General features: G+C 41.1%; 1 long non-coding RNA gene across 2 annotated transcripts; it reads left to right on the top strand.

Moving 5' to 3' along the window:
• Positions 1-3,373: 3,373 nt before the first annotated feature.
• Positions 3,374-7,118, top strand: LOC123096957 (uncharacterized). Of its 2 annotated transcripts, none has more exons than XR_006446813.1 (4): positions 3,374-3,908; positions 4,658-4,739; positions 6,204-6,346; positions 6,869-7,118. It is a non-coding gene; the product is annotated as an uncharacterized lncRNA (long non-coding RNA). The 2 variants fall into 2 exon arrangements; XR_006446814.1 differs by having other exon boundaries at positions 3,375-3,908; positions 6,852-7,118.
• The last annotated feature ends 291 nt before the right edge of the window (positions 7,119-7,409 follow it).

Below are 7,409 nucleotides of genomic sequence, written 5' to 3'. Positions count from 1 at the left end.
AAATTTCAGCTCAATCCATTCATTATTTTGAGCCCAGCTTCAACATTCATATTTTTGTCCAGTGTAGTACTTTGCAAAGCAAGTACCACCTAGGATCCTCCTTTTGAGCTGAAACTTTGTGAAGACAGTCTTCTTAGTAGATGATCATCCTCAGCCAAAATTCACGCCCATTGGCAATGTGCATTTCCCATACCGCTAATTAAACACTTGGCTGCTAATTCATCTTTGAGCATAGGTCGGTCTCCTCGTGAGATTCTTCTGTTGTAATTTTCTTCCTAGCACCTACCTGGGAGTGCCCAACCCACTAGACATGCCTGGGCCTCCCAGAACGCATGCCAACGCCAAGGTCACGCGGTGACCACGCGGCGGGCATGCGAGTTTACGCGCTTTGGAGTTGGAGCCCTGGGCCACCATGCAAACCTCGATGTATCGCTACCAAACCATGTATTTATGCTTAAATAGATACTTATGTACCTAGAAATGATTTTTGGAAATAATAAAGAGCAAACTATGAGGCGGCTGCAGTTCAAATTTGACCCGCTTCCAACTGAATCGGTGGTAATTTGTCTTTTTCACCAGAGGTGGATCAAAACTTTTGACACCCAACCATTTTTTCAATTGTGCATTAAACATGGCCTAGTATTTTATAAAATTGATTTGGTCCAATTTTGCAACAAATATATGGTAGGTCCTTCACAAAAAAACTCATTTCGGGCACTCGAAAAATGGAAAATGAATTTTCCGTGCAAACAAAATGAAAACTCCCTTAGGCAACATTGTTTGGAATTCCAAGATGCACCCTTGTGCACAATTTGAGATCATTTGAACAAACTATGGCATGAATGTGGCCATAAGATTGATCATTGGCTTGAAAGCCATGAATCTTCACGCATGATAGCTCATTTCTGATAACACTTTTTAAAAATAATTGCCGTCTTACAAGTTTATTATTTTTCCTGGAAACTTGGTCACATATAATGACACAATGCGAAGGTTTTCCAATTTTTTGATTTTCTTTTGAATTTTTATGCCCGTTTCGAAATGCGGTCAAAACGGCGGGCTTGACCGTTCCTAGCTAGTGGTTGAATCTTGGAATTTTTTTGGTGTTTCTCTGATTAAATAGATACTTATGTACCTAGAAATGGTTTTTGGAAAAAAATATAGAGCAAACTATGAGGCAGCTGCAGTTCAAATTTGACCCGCTTCCAACTAAATCGGCGAAAATTTGTTTTTTCACCAGAGGTGGATCAAAACATTTGACACCCAATCATTTGATCAATTGTGCATTAAACATGGCCTAGTATTTTAGAAAATTGATTCGGTCAAATTTTGCAACAAATATATGGTAGGTCCTTCACAAAAAAACTCATTTCGGGCACTCAAAAAATGGAAAATGAAGTTTCCGTGCAAAGAAAATGAAAACTCTCTTAGGCAACATTGTTTGGAATTCCAAGATGCACCCTTGTGCACAATTTGAGATCATTTGAACAAACTATGCCATGAATGTGGCCATAAGGTTGATCATTTGGCTTGAAAGCCATGAATCTTCACGCATGATAGCTCATTTCTGAGAACACTTTTTAAAAATAATTGCCGTATTACAAGTTTATTATTTTTCCTGGAAACTTGGTCACATATAATGACACAATGCGAAGGTTTTCCAATTTTTTGATTTTCTTTTGAATTTTTTATGCCCGTTTCGAAATGCGGTCAAAACGGCAGGCTTGACCGTTCCTAGCTAGTGGTTGAATCTTGGATTTTTTTTGGTGTTTCTCTAATTAAATAGATACTTATGTACCTAGAAATGGTTTTTGGAAAAAAATATAGAGCAAACTATGAGGCAGCTGCAGTTCAAATTTGACCCGCTTCCAACTGAATCGGCGGAAATTTGTCTTTTTCACCAGAGGTGGATCAAAACATTTGACACCCAATCATTTGATCAATTGTGCATTAAACATGGCCTAGTATTTTAGAAAATTGATTCGGTCAAATTTTGCAACAAATATATGGTAGGTCCTTCACAAAAAAACTCATTTCGGGCACTCAAAAAATGGAAAATGAAGTTTCCGTGCAAAGAAAATGAAAAATCTCTTAGGCAACATTGTTTGGAATTCCAAGATGCACCCTTGTGCACAATTTGAGATCATTTGAACAAACTATGCCATGAATGTGGCCATAAGATTGATCATTTGGCTTGAAAGCCATGAATCTTCACGCATGATAGCTCATTTCTCAGAACACTTTTTTAAAATAATTGCCATATTACAAGTTTATTATTTTTCCTGGAAACTTGGTCACATATAATGACACAATGCGAAGGTTTCTCAATTTTTTGATTTTTTTTGAATTTTTTATGCCCGTTTCAAAATGCAGTCAAAACGGCGGGCTTGACCGTTCCTAGATAGTGGTTGAATCTTGGAATTTTTTGGTGTTTATTTGATTAAATATATACTTATGTACCTAGAAATGATTTTGGAAAAATATAGAGCAAACTATGAGGCGGCTGCAGTTCAAATTTGACACGCTTCCAACTGAATCGGCGGAAATTTGTCTTTTTCACCAAAGGTGGATCAAAACTTTTGACACCCAACCATTTGGTCAATTGTCAATTAAATATGGCCTAGTATTTTAGAAAATTGATTCGGTCCAATTTTGCAACAAATATATGGTAGGTCCTTCACAAAAAAAACTCATTTCGGGCACTCAAAAAAATGGAAAATGAATTTTTCGTGCAAAGAAAATGAAAACTCCCTTAGGCAACATTGTTTGGAATTCCAAGATGCACCCTTGTGCACAATATGAGATCATTTTCTTTTAATTTTTCATGTGAAAAGATAGAATAAAAACAAAAGAATGCTCAGGTAGATTCTTTTTTGAAACATAACTTGTCTTTTTCATGAGAGGTGGATCGAAAACATTTTACATGTTAAGATTTGGTCAACTGTACATAAAATGATGTCTTATAGTTTTGTAAATGGTGTGATGCAATTTTGAAACAAATATTTGGTAGATTCTTCTCAAAAAAAGAATTTTGTCATTCCGAAAATAGAAAATAATTTTTTCCTAAAAACTCATTTCTCATAACACTTTTTAAAGATATTTGTCTTATTCCAATTCCAAGTTTGTTAGTTTTCCTAAAAGGTACGTCAGATTTGCTGACACAATGAGAATGTTTTTATTTTTTTTGAATTTCTCATATCATAAAACTGTTTATATGATTCAACACCTTATTTTTAGTCGATTACGACCAATTTAGATGGCCATAACGTGTACTGGGTTCTGATTGGTGCATAGGCATATCACGCGGATCGTGCCTCCAATGCCGTCGGATGCTCCCGGATTCGACGACAGCCCTTTCTCCCTCACCCCATCTTTGTCTCAAACAAAAATACTCCCTCACCCGCTCACCCCACGAAGCCCCGCATGCGAACCCTAGCGCTATCCCTTGCAGCCGCCTCCCACCGCTGCTCCAGATCCAGATCCGCCTCCCTCTCCGCTCGCCGCCGGTCTGCACCCTCCCCTCCCCTCCCTCTCCCTTACCTTTGCCGCCCATCTTCGCCGCCGCGCATCCACAGGAGCAACACGAGCGGCGCGCCATGGGGCGGCACCACCGACTTTTCTCATCACCGGTCGCCGTGGAATGGAAATAAGGGGCTGGGTTGTCGCCGCGCGCTGTTCCTGCAGGTTGTCGCTGCGGGGGCCGGCTGCACCCTCCTCCCGCTCGCGGAGGATGACGAGGGCGAGGACGCGGAGGCCGACAAGGGGGGAGGCGGTGGAGGGGTGCGCCCGGTGGCCATCCGGTGTGGGCGGCCTCCCACTACGACCTCACGCGCCGGGCGCGCGCGCTGGCACAGCCCTGGGTCACCCGCTGCGTCCACGCCGAGACGCCCTCCATCCTCACCTTCTAGGTCCGTTCCTCCTCTCCCCGATCCCTGCTTTTCTGCCCTCGTTTCCACCAACAGAAGGTTCTCACCAAAGGAGGAAAGGCCACGCACAGTTAGAGTGCCAGTTCCTACATTTGGGGATATCTTGTTGTGCAATCTGGATACCATTGCCCGTTCCAGCACGCGGTTGCTCCTCGATTCGGCTCGATTTGTTAGTCTTAGGAGAAAGGAGAGGCAAGTAATTAGGTGATTGAATCTTGCTACCTAGAGATTAATCTTACTTGTAATGGATGGAGATGATACAGGAAACAAACAATCTTATACTACAAAACATCGATGACATCTATGATGTACTGTATGCATTTTATTTTAAACCTGGCCTCGATTCCTAAGTTGTTCTTGCTTGTATTTTTCTCAAGGGGAAAAATCCCTGTCTGTTCAATTATCCTGGGCGCTGTCACTTTAAATCAAATCCATGATTCTGATATGTACTGTTTGTTCACATTTAAGTATAAGTTAAGCAGCCATGTTAAGGGTAACCTGATAATACTTGCTTATGAGAACGAACTTGACTTACTATATATACCCAAGTGAAGATGTACTGTTACTAATTTACTATGGCAATGAATTTTATCTATGTGAGATTAGAATTTGAGTGCCATCATTCATCTCATGGTATCTTGTTCTTTGTGATAATTGTTCGTCTGGCCCCATGGTTTTGCTGATTCTGTTTGTTTGATGCGAGTCTTGTGTTGTTGTTTGTTTCTGCTCAGGCGGGGCGCAACGAGACGATGCTCGACCTGGCCAAGTTCGTCAACAAGGGCGTCCAGGTCAAGCTCACCGGCGGCGAGCAAGGTTGATTCGATCCGCACTGCCCAAATCCCCTCTCTTTTTCCTCTCTTCATCTGTTGTGACTGACACAACTTATATAGTTTGGTCTTCGTCTGATTTAGTTATTGCATCTTGTGTTCCTGTAGTATAATAACAAATGCCTCGCTGTGAGTTGTTGGCTGTTTTCATTCTAGTCGGCAAACAAATGACTCTGTGTAAGTTGTTGTCTAGTTCCTGTTGTTCCCCTGTTCCTTGCGTTGTCGTGGCTGCCGCTGTCGTTGGAGCACGGGCTGCTGCTGGCCATCGGCCAACACCCGGTCTGTTGTCTCTCTACTCCTTGTGTTATTTTAATTATCTCAATAACACTGGAGCAACCAAGTCCCTGTAGGTTTTGTTAGCAATGGGGCTGATTAGTTGGACTGTTAGTGTGGATTATTTTGCCCTTTCTTGCATCTCAACAATTCTAATTACATAAGACAAAGCTATGTACGCTGCTTAGAATTTCCCTATACAATCCTGATGGGATTAGGAATATGATCATGTCTCCCGTAGAATTGGATTTCTCTGGCTGTTCCGTAAACCGAATTTGGTTCAGTTAAAAAACTGCACTACCTGACAGTTTTGAGCAGCGAGCTTTTAACTAAAAAACGAGTTTGTTATGCTCATAATTTCAAGTTGGCCTCTACATATGAGTTGTAAAGCATGTTCTAAGGTTTCTGTAGAGTACTTGTTTGCTTCGTTTTGATTTATGGTTTGAGAGCAGCCGTCTATTTAGTTTGCTGTCCAGAAATATAGTACAGTTTAATGTCGGTGGCGATCTTGTCTTAGATAGATATTGTAGTGTATTAATCTCATTGGGTAGAATGACCTACTTGCACACTTTTATTGACTCGTTGGTTGCCGATTACTTTCGAGCGAGTAGCACATGTCTCAAGCAACTGTAGTATTCCTTGCCCTGAATTGCTCCCTTGTTTTGCTGTGGCCGTATGCTCCGTGGTCAATGATGTGTGCTGTATACATATTAAAACCAAAATTGGAGTAGTTTCAGTCGTGCATATTAGAACTGAATTATGCTCTGTTTTCCTGTAGTTGTATGCTCTTATTGCTGAATTGTTTAGAGGGTTGTTAAACTAAACTCGTCAAGTCGGTTTGCTATGATGTACTGTATATTACTGTACTTTAGACGTCTTGTAGAATTTGGGCCTGAGCACTCTGGAATTTGGTTGCTGTTTGAGATTAATCTTTCCGAGACATTAGAGTGGGTTCAAGGATGGATCTGCCCATTCATTGTGCAGAGAACTTCTAATTTACCACTTCTCTACTAGTACATTAGTTATCATGAACCTACATGCTCCCTTCTCTGCAAAGTAAAGAGTAAAGAGGTTCCTTAACTTCACAGTCAAGTTATGACAGCAGTTTGATATTCCTTTTGCTACCACATGTCCTTTAGTCTTTATCTCTCTGATGCTGCTTTCCTTCATCATGCAGGCACGCCCCGATGCTCCCTCCCCTCGCTCTGGGCACCCGATGCCAGGCAGGCTGTGGATGCCCCGAACCTCAAGGCTGGCCGTGCTACTCCAGCTGCTCCTGCCTCGGTCGTGCTCAACTTTGCTCCTGGTCAGTTGCCGCAGGTGAGACACTTGCCTCCATGCTTGGGTGATTCTACCTGCTCACTTAGTATCATACTTGAATCTATGCACGAATTTCACAAGTTTGGATGCATCATAGAACTTGTGGTGACATATAGTTTAGATTACAACAAGCAAAAATACAAGTGTTGAGATTGTTAGGAGCAGCTTGGCGCTGTACTCATTTAGAATCCTGCACCCCTCTTAATTGGTGCAGCTTGTGCGCATGCCTTTTCTGGCTACCACAAGCTCTAGTTTCTGTGCAATTGGCCTTGAGATTTTCATTTGCTCAAGGGTTCATTGACGACCTGCACTTGTACCAATGTACCATGCTACTATTTGGCAATTCAATTTCATATTGCATTTGGATCTTAAACTTATACAGTATAAGCTTAGTTATTTGCATATGTAAAATATGTTGACAACGTGTTAAGTTGGATTACCGCCTCATGTTGATGGCATTGTCTCTAAACATTTAATAATGTTTCTTTTTGGTGATCTGGATTAGGATCTAATGTTGTTTAGGCTGTTGTTGCTGTGACGGAAGATCAGAAGAGGCATGGAGATGCGCAACACAGTTTTAGTTGATGTTGCACCATGTTTTGGTGCTTGTGTATCTGTTTTTGCTTGTAAGCACTTGTATGTGCTTGTGTATCTGTTTTTGCTTGTATCTGCTAAGTTTAGTTGATGTTGGGCATGCGAACATGTATGTGATGTTGTGTGTAGTTGGCTGAATGATTTCTGAATTTAATCATTTAATCAAGAGAATTATTGAGTGTTTGCTGTTCAAATGTGTAAACTGGAAATCAGTGAATAAAAAGACCAAATATTCTATTGGACCAAATAATATATGGGCTCTAAAAAGGCTATGGCCCAAATAATAGTGGACCGGTACATTGTTTATTTTTGGAAAACATGAACAAAAAGGCTTAACGAAATGGTCTGGAAAAGGGCCATGGCCCAGAAAATTAAAAGGCCGAATTGTTGGGCTTGGCCCATGAAGCTGACAAAAAATTCACAGGAAAAATATATATAAATGGGCTGAATTAATGGGCTTGGCCCATAT

This window comes from Triticum aestivum, chromosome 4D (assembly GCF_018294505.1).
Source record: "Triticum aestivum cultivar Chinese Spring chromosome 4D, IWGSC CS RefSeq v2.1, whole genome shotgun sequence".
Lineage (NCBI taxonomy): Eukaryota > Viridiplantae > Streptophyta > Magnoliopsida > Poales > Poaceae > Triticum > Triticum aestivum.
This window is presented reverse-complemented; position numbering and strand designations above follow the sequence as displayed.